General features: G+C 46.8%; 1 protein-coding gene across 4 annotated transcripts in view; it reads right to left on the reverse strand.

The window, feature by feature from the left end:
* ARL15 (ARF like GTPase 15) overlaps nt 1-14,807 on the reverse strand; it is a 332,061-nt gene that overhangs the window by 166,693 nt on the left and 150,561 nt on the right. The window lies entirely within an intron of this gene.

The raw sequence follows: 14,807 nt of genomic DNA on the forward strand, positions 1-14,807 counted from the left end.
TACTATATAATCTGTAGTCAATGAGGAAGTGAGGGGGCCTTGGTGGGAGGGGGTGTGTGTGTTTAAAGGGGGAAATGGGAACAGGGAATGAGGGTAAGGAAATTGGAACCATGTTTTGCTAAAGGGGGAAATGGGAACAGGGAATGGGAGTAAGGAAACTGGAATCCTGTTTGGTTAAAGGGAGAAATGGGAACAGGGACACAGGTGTAAGGCTCTGTGGTGTCAGAGTTGGGAAGGAGGATACTAAGGAAGGAAACTGGAATCATGCTTGCTGGAAGTTCACCCCAATAAACATCGAATTGTTTGCACCTTTGGACTTCGGGTATTGTTGCTCTCTGTTCATGCGAGAAGAACCAGGGAAGTAAGTGGGTGAAGGAATAAGCCCCCTAACAATAGCACAGTCCTTTATATAAACATGGAAGCATTTTTTCACATATGCTCTCGAAAATGTCATTTGAAACTCAGATATTTCTAATCATGCTATTTTAATTCTGAAGTATTAGTTTAAAATAGTCTTTCTTCTGAGTTTCAAATAGCTCTAGGTGTTGTATATCCAAAAAAGAACAAAACATCATCCACTCTCTACATACCCCCTTCTCACAATTTTTCATGCACCTCTGCAACCGATATTTTTTAAAAAAAGGTTAATAACCTTTCTGTAACTGTTTTTCGAGATGTTTTGCTCATGTCCATTCCAATGTAGGTGTGCATGCATGTGCACTGTCACCAGAAGTTTTTCCCCTGAGTGGTATCCATCAGGTCGGCTCTGCGCCCCTTGGAGTGGTGCCCTCATGACCCAGTATATAGGAACCTGCCAACCTGCTGCCCCCTCAGTTCCTTCTTGCTTGCAACTCCAACAAGGGTTAGGAGGGTGGATTTTGGAATGGGCATGAGCAACAGCTCGAAAAACAGTTATAGAAAGGTTAGTAACTGTTTTTTCTTTTTCGAGTGCTTGCTCATGTCCCTTCCAAAGTAGGTGACTACCAAGCAGTTACCCTGGTGGAGAGTTTGGAGTTCATTTGCATGCTGATTGAAGCACTGCTTTGCTGAAGCCCGCATCATCTTTGGCTTGTTGGGGGACAGCATAGTGTGAGGCAAATGTGCAGACCGATGACCAAGTCGCCACTCTGCAAATGTCTTGGATCGGGACTTGTGCCACAAATGCCACTGATGAAGCTTGCATTCTTGTAGCATGCACCACTAATCTAGGAGCTGGGACCCGTGCCAGCTCGTAACAAGTGCGGATACGGGACGTGAGCCACGATGAGATACTCTGGGCTGCCTTTCATCCTGTCCGGTTGGCTATGAATAGTTGGGTGGTCTTTCTGAAGGGCTTGGTCCTTTCTAAATAGAAGGCGAGCGCACGCTGAACATCCAGCGAGTGGTGCCTCTGTTCCTCCTAACTAGCGTGGAGCTTTGGATAGAAGACTGGGAGAAAAATGTCTTGGTTACTATGAAATTGAGACTACCTTCAGCAGAAAGGAAGGGTGGGGTCAGAGCTGTACCTTGTCCTTGAAGAAGAGAGGGTATGGTGGCTGAGAGGTAGGGCCTGGATCTCTGAGACCCTTCTAGCTGAGGTGTTAGCCACCATGATAGATAAAACAATGAGCTGGTTGTCAGAGGTTTGAATGGAGGTCCTTTCAATCTTGTTGGTACCAGGTTAAGGTCCCAAGGAGGCAGGCACGGGCGAACTTGTGGGTACAGACACTCCAGCCCTTTCAGGAGTTGGCTACAGATCTGATTTGAGAATATCGACCAGCCACTCACCCAGGGGTGAAATGCAGAGATTGTGGTCAGATGGACTCTTACGGATAATACTGCTAAGCCTTCCTGCTTTAACTGAAGTAGGTAATCCAAGAGAAAGGGCAGTGAGGACTCAGCAGGTGAGACCGCCATCTGAAGCAACCAGATCGAGCATCTCTTTCATGTTGCCTGGGACATGGCTCTAGTTGATGGTTTCCTGCTCCCCAAGGGTACCTCCTGCACCTGCTCTGAACATGATTGTTCCATCTGGCTCAGCCACAGAGCTTCCACGCGTCAGGTGAAGAGATTGAGGCTCAGGCAGAGCAAGGGGCCGTGGGCTTGCGAGATCAAGTCCAGGAGCAGAGGCAAGTAGATCGCTCTGTCTACTGAGAGGTCGAGCAAGGCTGTGAACCATTGCTGGAGAGGCCAAGCCGGCATTCTGAGAATCAGTGGCACTCTGTCCCTCCTGACCTTGGGCAGGACCTTGTGAATAAGAGGAGTTGGAGGGAACGCATACAAGAGTCCTCCCGTCCAGGGGAGGAGAAAGGCATTTGTGAATGAGCCTGGGCTGTGACCTCAAAAAGAGCAGGACTTATCTCGTCACAAACAGGCTTACCAGGGGAAATCGCCACTTCAGGAAAATAGTGTTCAAGATGTCTAGGTGAATGGACCACTTGTGATGACTGGAAAAGGATCTGCTGAGATGGTCCGCCAATTCATTCTGTGATCCTGGCAGGTAGGACGCTTTGAGATGAATGGAATGGGCTATACAGAAGACCTATAAACTCAGAGCTTCCTGACATAGGAGAGGAGCGAGTCCCTCCCCCCATCAATTGTTTATTGTCAGTGGTGGGTAACCTGAAGGCCGCATGTGGCCCACCAGGGTAATCTGATTGTGGGCCACGAGACATTTTGCTGACGTTGACCATCCGCAGGCATGGCCCCCTGCAGCTCCCAGTGGCCACGGTTCGCCGTTCCCAGCCAATGGAAGCTGCGGAAAGCGGCAGGTCTCAGGGACGTGCTGGCTACCACTTCCCACAGCTCCCATTGACTCGGAACGGCGAACCGCTGGGGGCTGCGGGGGCCATGCCTACGGATGGTCAACGTCAGCAAAATGTCTCGTGGCCTGCAGATTACCCTGATGGGCTGCAGGTTACCCACCACTGGTTTATATAATACATTGTTGTCATGTTGTCCATGAGAACTGATACATTATTGCCCTTCATGTGGGCTCAGAAAGCAAGGCAAGCTAAGCACATCGCCCTTAGTTCCCTCACATTGATGTGTACGTCTAGCTCCTCTGATGACCAGAGGCCTTGAGTCCTGAGGTTCCCCAAATGGGCTCCTCATCCCACATATGAAGCGTCTGTGACTAGGGACAGTGAGGGAGCAGGCCTCGAGAAGGGGACACCTGCACATACTTTCTCCGGGTCCAGCCACCACTGGAGTGTGGAAACCACCCATGGGGGAAGCGAGACCACCTTGTCCAGATGATGGTGGCCTGATGTGCATACACACACACACACACACACGAGCCAAAATTGGAGTGGTCTTAGTCTCAGCCTTGTGTGTTGCACCACATAAGTGCACGATGCCATGTGACCCAGAAACTTCAAGCAGGTTCTTGCTGTAGTGATGGGATGCTCCCTTAGACTGAGAGCCCTTATCACTCTGAAGCAGCTGTCAGGCAGAAAGGACTCTGGCTCGAGTTGAGTCGAGGACCACTCCTGTGAATTCTGTTCTCTGGACTGGGGGAGGAGGGGAAAATCAATTTTTGCATATTTATCATCAGCCCCAGGTCTTGAAAATTTGACTGTATCAGCTTTGTGTGTGTTTCTACCTAGTCCCTGGAATGACAACCTCTGATCAGTCAGTTGTCCAGGTTATGAGTATACTTGCACCCCTCTCCTCCTCAGGAAGGCTGCCACAACTGTAATGCACTTTGTGAACACCCGTGGGGCTGCTGAGAATCGTAGATACTTCCTGTGTCTCCAGAAAATAGTGATATGAAAATACAAATCCTTTAAGTCGAGGATCCAGAGAGTGGGATAATCAAGGCCTTCAGCTTCATGAATCTGTTGAGGTTTTGCAGATCCAAGATAGGCCTGAGGTCACTGTTGGTCTTTGGGATCAGAAAGTAGCGGAAGAGGAACCCTCTGCTCCTTAGCTCCAGGGGGACCTCCTCCACTGCTCCTTTCCATAGGAGTGACTGCACCTCTTCAGAGACACTTCTCATGAGAGACTTCTGGCCCAAGAGGGACGGGAAGGGAGGATGGGAAATAGGGGAAAGACTGAATTTCAGGATATATCCCACTTCTACCATGTGGAATACCCAACGGTCCCTGGTAATGTTGGTCCATGCCCCGTAGAAGTGGGACAACAAGTCTAGAAAGGAGAGATAGGATCCAAGCACTGTCCTGGTATGCTATCCTCAGGTGTACCCTCAAAAGGTCTGCTTTGGGTCTGATGCAGGTCTTGAGGGGGCAGGTATCTGAGCCAACGAGGAGTGGGGTGGTGAGTGTCTCTTGTGGCACCTATTCTGCCTCCTACTGAAGTCCTGTCTTTGTCGCTGTTGTGGAGGGTAGAACCGGCCCATCAGTTGTGGTTTACAATGCTTCCTTGTGGGGGCTGGTATGTGAAGGCCTAATAACTTCGAAGTAATACTTGAGCCTTTTAGACTATAAAGTTTTTAGTCAGTTTCCTCCAAGAAAAGGGAGCCCTCCTCAAATGGTAGGTCCTGAATGATCTGTTGGACCTCATATGGGAGTCCAAAGGCCTGTAGCCAGGAACACCATCTCATAACGACCACTGAGGCCAAGGAATGGGCAACAGCCACGTCCAGGGCCACTTGGAGAGATGCCTTGATAACTCCTCAACTGTGACTGAGAACTCACCCCTGGATTCCAGCGGTAGGAGCTCCCTCAATTTCTCCATGGCTGACAGGAAGATAAACCTGTATCAACTTAAAAGGGCCTGATGGTTAGCTATTTTCACCTAGATGCCCCCGGCCCTGTCTAATATACCTTTCTGCAAAATAAATCAAATTTTTTGGCATCATTGCCTTACAGGGACAACCTCCGCTGTCCTTGTCTCTCCCTCTCATTCACTGTGAGATGACCAGTGAGCCCGGTAGTGGATGAGTATATAGGAACTCATAATCCTTGGGAGGAATGAAATATTTTCGCTCCCTCCCCTTAGCCATTGGCTGGAGAGATACAAGAGTTTGCCAAAGAACCTTAATTGGCTGTAGAATAGCCTCATTTAGGGGCAAAGCTACCCGTGACAGTGCTCAGGATGCCAATATGTCCATCAGGGAGTGAGATGACTCGGCAATCTCTTCCACTTGTATCCCCAGATTTTGGGCCACCCTGCACAGAAGCTCCTAATGTGACCTATAGTTGTCCTGAGTGGGCGCCAGGGTGGTTCCTGCCACCGCTTCATCCAGGGAGGAAGACAAGGCTTACACCAGCAGTGGCCGCTGTACCGCCTCTTCTGAAGGTGGGTCCTGTGAGGGGGTATCCCATCTCTCGGCACGGATCTTGGCACCAGGAACTGACCCGTCTTCCGAGGTGGATGGCGGGGAAGCTTGACCTTCTGAAGGCGCTGAATATAAATGTCTCAACTGGAAACTGTTGGAGCACCCAAAAGTTCCATATTGGGTCTGATGCATTGGCATCTGCCATTGAGATGGTGGCCATGGTTTTGGTGCCATCTCCTGTACCTTGTCCAGTGCTCGGTGCCTGTAGCTGGATTGGAGTCTACTCCTTTGTGAAGTATAGGATTCAGCTTCTGAGTCTCATTCAGGAGAATCACTCCTGGGCGACCACGGTGGCACAGTGCCGATCAGCGCCAGCCAGCATGCTCCGATGAGGGAAGAGCAGTGCCACTGTATCGTTTCTTCTTCGACACCGACAATGGTGAGTGCTGATGAGGAGTCGGTGCCAGGGTTGTCTTCTTGTGCACCAGGGAAGAATGACAAAACTGGGAATTCTTTGCATTTGGCATGGAGTCTTCTCAGCACCAGGGAGGTGAAGCGCTGCTGTGCCTCTCTCAGCAACACCAGGGCATTCCTGACCGACACTGAGATGGTCAGTGCCGTTTCCCCTTGCAGCTCCAAGGGGGGACAAAGTGCCGCCTCCATCAGGAGGAAGTTTAGCCTATTAGCCCAAGGACTAAGAAGGAGAGGTACAAAGTTCTTACAGATACAGCACTGTTCCTGCACATGTTTTTCTCTGAGGCACTTGAGGCAACTATCATGCAGGGTCACTCACCGGCATTGGTTTGTGACACACCGCACACTGTTTGAAGCCCTGGGATCAAGGCATGCCCTGGAGCCCGGGGCCAGCTAGCCCTGCAGAGTAGGGGACCTACTACTATACTAACTACTTAACTGTTGCTCTAACTATTATTTAACATAATAACTATGTACAATTTTATTTACAGAAGTCCACTGAGAAGAACAGTTGCAAGTACAAGAGACGAGCAATGTTTCAGTGACCATCATGGGCGCTAAGAAGAACTGAGCGGGCAGCAGGTCGGCAGGTTCCTATAGACCGCACTATCAGGGCGCCACTCCAAGGGGCGCAGGAGTGACCTGAACAGTACCACAGAGGGGAAAACTTTTGGCGATGGTGCACATGTGCGTGTGCACACCTACATTGGAATGGACATGAGCAAGCATTCAAAGAAGAATAAAATGCCATTTCTACATCATTTGAAAGTTTACTCAGAAAGGCTCTTTAGAGTTTCTATTACGTGAACAGTCTGACTATGTACCAAAATAAATCAAATAAAAGGTTCTACCATTCTGCATAAAGGGAATTTAAACCTCCTGAAGCCTTCAGTGATTTACAATAGGCATTATTGGTCAACAGTTTATCTAAATGCATCGCATTTCATATAACTAAAGAACTGACCTAAATGTTTATATGCTCCATTACTTCATATTTTCTACCATGGTATATCTTTGGGTTTGATAACTGGTACAAGGTGACTGGTGCCTTTAAGGAGAGATGGGGCCAACCTCACCAGTACCATAATTGTTAGCTGCTTCCCAGTCTAAGAGGGGGAAATGGGATTAAGGAGAGTCGGGTGATAGCTTAATGGGGACACCTAGACTTTTTTAAAGGATATATCAGTCTAAAAGTGGAATCACATGGAGCAGGCAAGCTCCTGTGGCAGGACCTAAGCCAAGGTCCATAGGAGGTTGGGTATTCTAAGGGAACTAGCCTGGGGGACAGTGCTCTATACAAAGGCAGGGATGGATACAAGGAAGAGAGCCCAGAAGGGGCTGAGAAAAGTACTCCGGGGAATCAGCTTGGCGGCCATGCACTCTCTCCTAGAGCCAGAAAGACTTGCTAAGGCAGCCCAGAAAGGGGCTGGGAACAGCACTCAGCAGGTAGGCTGAAGAGAAGCCCCTGAAGAGCAGAAGGACCTTTTTGTTTGTTGGGACTTTTTTAGTTGGACTTTTGTTACCCCAGAAGGGATTATGTTTTGTTTGGGACTTGGCCAGAGGGTAGGATGATCAGCTGTCCCGTTTTTTGGGAATTTTTCTTATATAGGTGCCTATTACCCCACACCCCCGTCCCATTTTTTCACAGTTGCTATCTGGTCACCCTACCAGAGGGTTGAGCAATATCTCTAGCACAGAAAGGTGTGTGGAAAGCTAAGGAGACCCACCTCGAGAAAAGGAACTGAAGTAGGGTGTGCCTGTAGTGCCACATGCAACCAACAGGGGATGTCAGAGGGCAGCCATGCCCCATGACAGCAACATTCTGAAAGACAGTTAACTGCTCCTCCATAGAACTCTGGTGGATAAAACTGAAGCAATATGGACAATTTCACCAACAACTTCAATATCACAGAAGTCCAGAAAAAGGATAATAGCATGACAAATACTAAAAACTCTTAACACCACAGAACATCCTATTACCTCTGAGCTGCATTACAAAAATCTGAACAGGGAATAACAAAGAACACTTGTCCTTAATCAGAAATAACAAACACCATAAACATTCTCCCTCACCAATAAGGCTTATGGGGAAAAAAGTATGTTAACTAAATAAACTGCTCTGGAAACATATAGACTGAACTATCCCTCCGTCTACTGTGTTAGGTAACTGTCTTCAATTATTTTAATCTGTAAATGTTTACATTTCCCAATTAAGGCATATTTCCAACACAATTCATTGAAAATTAGTAACAGCTCATCACTATATAACCTATTACTTTAATTTATAATGTTAATGTTTGATATCTTAATTTAACAGATGGGTTATCTTATGATGTGCTTACTGAACCGTCAAATAAGATTTCATTAAAATTATGTTCTACACAGTATACTGTGTCTTTATATCCACATTACTCAGTTTAGATTGGTTTTAAAAACCGATTAGTAGTTATTTGAAAAATACTAAGATGTCTGTTCCTACCACAGTGGTACCAAAACAAATTACAAATATCTTTGACATTGGGAGATAGAGTAAATAGCATACAAGCAGACAGCTGAAAATCCAAAAAGAGGTATCGTTTTTAAAATGTCAACTTAATTTATCGTTTATGATGAAATGACCCATTTTTTATAAAAATTTAGATTTGAAAAAGCCAGGAAGTGAAACAGAGCCACAATTAGCAACTGTGTAAGGGAAAACAGGATTACTTTTATTGGCTATTATCTCATAAAATTTCTCCAGATCTCTTAAATACTTCAGAACTTAAGGGCCCCCCCCCCGCCCCCCATGAGGGGGACGTAAAACAAATTAGGTACACTTACATTTAAGTACAAGTAAAGAGATCTACTGTGTACTTTTACAAATTCTCATTACACAGTTTTTGAATTAAATTACTCATGGCTTTGCTTTTTAACGCTATGGACATTTACTTTGTGCAATTTTGCTTTTGACTGCAGTGTGTAGAGAAAAATGTTTAATAAAAGGAAACTTAACATGTTGGAAATCTCTAGCAATTGCATCTCCCCAAAGTTAATACAACAAACATCTGTTGCTGAAATTGCTTGGCTCTTGTATAGTTTTGTAAAGAATTTTTGCTGCAGATAAGTATTTGTTCATAATTTCCACTGTTCCATTCAATTCTTAAACATTTTGTTTAATTACACTGCAAGTGGTCCTTCTAGGTATAGTACAGAAAGGGAAACTATGCAGTCTACAAGACTCCACATGTCCTTAGAAACCTCAATATATTGCCTTTGCCCTGTGACTTAAATTTAGTGCATAACTGCATTAAGAGCAAGACAAGAGTTTTGCACAAACATTCATATTATTGAACAATTACATTTCCTTTATTTTCAAAAATATAAGTTTAAAATATATTTTAAAATGATCCTTTTGAAATCAATAATGATGACCTAATGATAATTCAGCAGCCCATTTCTTTTGTTTTACTTTTTCCAAAATCAGTAATAAAAGTAACGTGAATTCTTTAAGGAAGCAGTTAATCCCTTTGTTTCAATAACTGGATAATTCATTGTGTAATGTCTGCATTTTTTATTCAGTAAGCATAAAACATAAATTTTCTCAGGAACAAGTAACTGATAAGCTTTTATGCCTTACTGTCTCCTTAAATTAACCATAATACTCCTTATTCAATTAGTTTTCTATTATTCTTCTGTAAAGTCAACTATTTCAGCAGAGATAGAGTCTATTCAGTCCATTCTCAATATACAATTCCACAAAGTTTGTATTAGTTGTGTATTTCAAACAAAATTCTTATGTTCACAAGTTTCACACAAAACTCAAAATTAACAGGTAGTCAAAGCTTAATTTAAAAGAAAAATACAAACAATTATGTTTAAAACATACTGTGCAAATGTGTCATATTACAATTCTACTGGAAGCACATCAGGATAAAATGGTTATTCACCTTTCGTAACAGTTGTTATTCGAGATGTGTTGCTCAAATCCATTCCAATTAGGTACGTGCGCCGCATGCATAGTCATTGGAAAGTTTTTCCCCTAGCAGCACCCGTCAGGTCAGCTGCAGAGAACCCTGGAGTGGCGCCTTCATGGCACTCAATATATGACCCTGCCAACCTGGTGCCTCCTCAGTTCCTTCTTGCTAGTTACTACGACAGAGGGGCGGGTTTGGAATGGATATGAGCAACACATCTCGAAGAACAACAGTTATGAAAGGTGAGTAAACGTTTTTTCTTCGAGTGATTCCAATTAGGGGATGCCCAAACCTTACCCAGGGGTGGGGTCGGAGTTAAGAAAACGCTGATTGAAGCACACCTCTGCCGAAAGCCACATCGTCTCCGGCATGTCAGATGATGGCGTAGTGAGAGGTGAAGGTATGCACCAAGGACTATGTTTCTTGGATTGGGACCTGGGCCAAGAACGCTGCTGACGAGGCCTGGGCCCTCGTGGAGTGTGCCGTAAGAGTCGGGGCCGGTACTTTGGCCAGCTCGTAGCACGTGCGGATGCACAATGTGATCCGGGAGGATATTCTTTGAGATGAGACCGGGAGCCCTTTCATCCGGTCTGCCACCACTGTGAACAACTGGTTCGACTTTCTGAACAGCTTAGTGCGCTCATTGTAGGAAGTCAGTGCTCATTGAACATTGAGGGAGTGTAGCCGTAGCCTCTGCTCCTAGTTACTGTCATGAGGCTTAGGGAAAATGTCCTGACTGGTGTGGAAGTGCGACACCACCTTGGGGAGAAAGGCCTGGTGCGGCCTGAGTTGCACCTGATCCCTGTGGAAAACTGTGTAAGGTGGGTTAGAGGTGAGAGCCTTTAGCTCTTGAATGTGTACCTGATCAAATGGATTTGGGACTGCACCTGTGTCCTGGTGTGGCCCCTGAGCAGCCAATTGTCACGGTAGAGGTATATTTTCACCTGCTGTCGATGGAGAAAAGCAGCCACGACCGACGTGCACTTGGTGAACACTCGGGAGGCTGTTCAGAGGCTGAATGGTAGGACAGTGAATTGGTATTGCTTTGTGGCTGACCATGAAGCGTAGGAAGCACCTTGTGTGTTGGACGAATTGCTATGAAAGTACGCGTCCTTCATGTCAAGGGCGGCATACCGGTCTCCCAGACCCAGGGAGGGGATAATAGTGCCCAGGGAGTCCATGTGGAACTTCAACTTTACCCTGAATTTGTTGAGTCCGTGCAGATCTAGAATGGATCTGAGCGCCCCCTTGGCCTTGGGGATTAAGTATTGGGAGTAGAATCACTTGCTCCTTAGCTCCTGAGGAACCTCCTCCAATGCTCCCATGGCGAGGAGTGTCTGCACCTCCTGGATAAGGCGTTGCTTGTGAGAGGGATCCCTGGAGAAAGATAGGGAAGGGGGGTGGGAGGGAGGGTAGGAGCAGAACTGGAGAGAGTATCCCACTTCCACCGTGCGGAGGACCCAGTGGTCCAAAGTTATTTGGGACCAAGCACGGTAGAAGTAGGACAGACTATTCAAAAAGGACAGAGAAGGATCCGGGAATGAGGCTGGTGCGCTGTCCTCGGGCACACCTTCAAAAGCCCTGCTTGGAACCCGATGATGGTTTAGTCGGGCCCTGGCCAGAAGGCGGGGTGGAAGGCTTCCTTCTGCCATTCCTGCCCCTTCTCCTGTAAAATTCCTGCCTCTGCCGACGAGGATAGGAGCATTGCTGCTGCTGTTGGGGCTTGAAATGCTTGCGTTGGGTTGTCAGGGTGTGCATACCCAAAGATTTCATAGCAACCCTTGAGTCTTTTAGGCTATGCAGCCGAGAGTCAGTCTGCTCCGTGAACAGGCCTGCCCCATTAAAAGGCAGGTCCTGCATTGTTTGTTGAACCTCAGGCAGTAGGCCCGAGGCCTGCAACCATGAGGTGTGCCTCATGGCGATATCAGAGGACAAGGTGCACGCTGCCAAGTCCATAGCATCCAGTGAGGCCTGTAAAGAGGTCCGTGCCACTGCCTTGCCCACCTCCACTATCGATCCAAACTCCTCTCTGGATTCAGTTGGCACCAGCTCCTTGAACTTGAGCATTGAGTTCCAGGAGTTGAAGTTATACCGGCTGAGAATTGCCTGCTGATTGGCAATCCTGAGCTGGAGCCCCCCCACCCCCGTGGAGTACACCTTACGTCCGAACAGGTCCAGGCGTTTGGCCTCCTTGGACTTAGGCATTGGGGCTTGTTGCCCCTGCGTCTCCTCCTCGTTTCCTGCTGCAACCACCAATGAACAAGGCTGCGGGTGCATAAAGAGATATTCGTACCCCTCTGATGGCACAAAGTATTTCCTCTCAACATCCTTGGCAGTGGGAGGGATAGAGGCCGGAGTCTGCCAGATGGTCCTGATGAGGGGCAGAGCCACCCTTGAAGAACCCTCTGAGTATCTAGATCCCGCATCCGAGTCCAAAGACCAGGATTGGGACTGCGGAGGAGTGACCAGTGCCGAGCAGCGCCACAAGGCTGGAGCTGCGTGGGGTCACTGAGCAGCGTCGGGACCAGTGCTGGGACTGGGACCTGCCACACAATGGGGATCAATGTGTGGATCAGCTTCGTGATCAGGAGCACTGGCGCAACCTGGAGCAGTGCTGTGATTGCAAGCAGTGCAGGGACTATCAGCGGTGCCGAGGGCCGGAGCATCACTGGTTTGCCTCGAGACAGTGCTATATGATGTGGTACCGGAGGCTTGGCGTGAATACTGGGTGACCTCGGCACTGTAATGGCGATGAGGTCCCTTGCAGCAACTAAGGTATCTGCGGTGGATGGCAGCTCCACCTCCTCAATAATCTGGGCTGGGGAGTCCAACAGCATCGGTCTTGATGGTCCCCCTTGTGGGGCTGAAGTCGATGGTGCTGGCTCCACAGACTTCAGCACTGGGTGCTCCTCACGAGGACACAGGGGTGGACCTCTGGGACGGAGAGCTGCTCCTCCCTTGCTTCCAGTGCCGCTTCTGCACCAGGGAGTAAGAGCGGTACCGGGTCAATCCTGCCGGTTTTGGTGCCGTGGAGTGACGGTGCCACAGGTCTCTGCCAGAGTCCTTCCATGGTGCCACTTCCACCACTGTTGCCAGGGCACTATACACTGAAGAACTTGGCGCCAGGTCCTGCCACGCCTCCATAAAGAGCTGCTTGAGGTGAAAGTCTCGCTCCTTTTTGGTTCTGGGGTGAAACCCTTTACAAATCCTGCACCAATTGGATTGGTGAGCCTCCCCCAGACACTTTAGACAAGCGTCGTGGGGGTTGCCCATTGGCATGGGCTTGGAGCAGGACTTGAGCACATAAGCCCTCCCAAGAAAAAGCAGTCGGGACAGTAAACCTCCCAGCCCAACTGGTAAGTACTAATACGAACTAAAAACTAATATGTAAAAAGAAAAAAAGCCAAACAAGGCTAGGGAAACATGGTAGAACTTGCTAAACAAGATGCCACAGTTCCAACGACTGTCACTGGAGGTAAGAAGGAACTAAGGTGGCACCGGGTCGGCAGTGTCAAATATTGAGGACCATGAAGGCGCCACTTCAGGGGGCTCCACAGTCGACCTGACAGGTGCTGCTAGGGGGAAAACTTTCCGATGACTGTGCATGCGGCGTGTGCACACCTAATTGGAACGGATATGAGCAATCACTCGAAGAACAACTGCTATTGACACCAGATGCATCATTATGGAGAACAGAAAGTGAGGGGAGGGAAGTGGGAGGAGAGGGTCCTGAAAAAAAGAAGATGGAGGGCGATTAATATTGGCCCTAATCCCACAATTGGATCTGTGCAGACCCAAAGGCATGCCCACAAATATCCCACTGTAGGATGGGATCTGCTTCTGTAACTCTCTGTAAAGCTAAATAATCTGTAAAGCAGAGTACAGACATAGCATGAAGAGACTGTGGAAAATGAACAAACATGTCATACCTATAAGCATTATAGGCTGAATATTCAAGTAGCCATATTTATAATCAGAAGCTTCAATCAGTACACATCTACACCGCACCTTTAAGAAAAAGCTGTACTCCACATTGTTTTAAAAAGATACATCTGAAGCATTAGAGTGATTACAGAAAAAAGTGGGGGGGAAAACCTCTCAACACAGTAGAATCAATTTCCTTTATGTGAAAGGTAAAGTACAGTACCTTAACATCATGTTGTAATGACTGAGAACATAATTTACTACAATACTGAAACAATGTTGATAAATAAATCCTACACACAAAATCTGTATTATAATAAACAGTTGTTAGAGATCAATAGTTGTTCCTTGTTTCTCATCCTTCTTGTAACCATGAGAATCCTCCAACTCAAAACTGAGGTGGGGGAAAGTGATTTTTTTCTCTCTCTCGTATCTTTAGACGACCACATACTACTTACGGCACGTTTGTGCCACATTAAAAACCAGGGCCAAGAATTTCAAAAACAAGTGCCTCAAAGTTAGGTTTCAAAATAAACGTGCATGCCTGTTTTAGAACAGTGCTGGCCACCCAGCTGTACCTGGGGACATAGTGACATTTTAAAAACAACAGGGTTTTGGAAATAAATATTGCACTGTTGAACCCAAGGTGCTCAGCACTTGTGAATAATGAGGCAACTTATTTAGCTGCACCTAACATTAGGCAGTCATTATTAAAAATTCTGCCCTGGAATAGGGTTGCCAATTTTGGTTGGATGTATTCCCGGAGGTTTCATCATATAACAATCTTTAATTCCTGGAGACTCCAGGATAATCCTGGAGGCTTGGCATCCCTACCCTGAATCATATATACTCTGATTCAATTGTCTCAAATTTTATTCCTGGATCAGCCATTATCTTGCTGCATCTTCTGGGGCTTGTAAGATTGTGTAGCTCAGTTTACACTTTATGTAACATGGATATACACTAATTCCAATTTCAGAGAATAGAGTAGAACTTGATTTTTGTATAAATATCAAGTATTTTTACAGTGCGACCTCAATTACCTAAGCCTCATTTATTCTCAGCATCATCTTAAAAGTGGCATTACATCCCCAGACATTGTTTACATTAAAAACTATACCACTTGTCTGACTCTAACCTAAATAACATTCATATTCTCCATTCCGTTGGCTGAGGAGATGTGTGACATGAGACAGTGTTGGACCAGTACAGGAAGGATGTACGTACTATGCTGC

The sequence above is a fragment of the Natator depressus genome, chromosome 5 (genome assembly GCF_965152275.1).
Source record: "Natator depressus isolate rNatDep1 chromosome 5, rNatDep2.hap1, whole genome shotgun sequence".
Classification (NCBI taxonomy): domain Eukaryota; kingdom Metazoa; phylum Chordata; order Testudines; family Cheloniidae; genus Natator; species Natator depressus.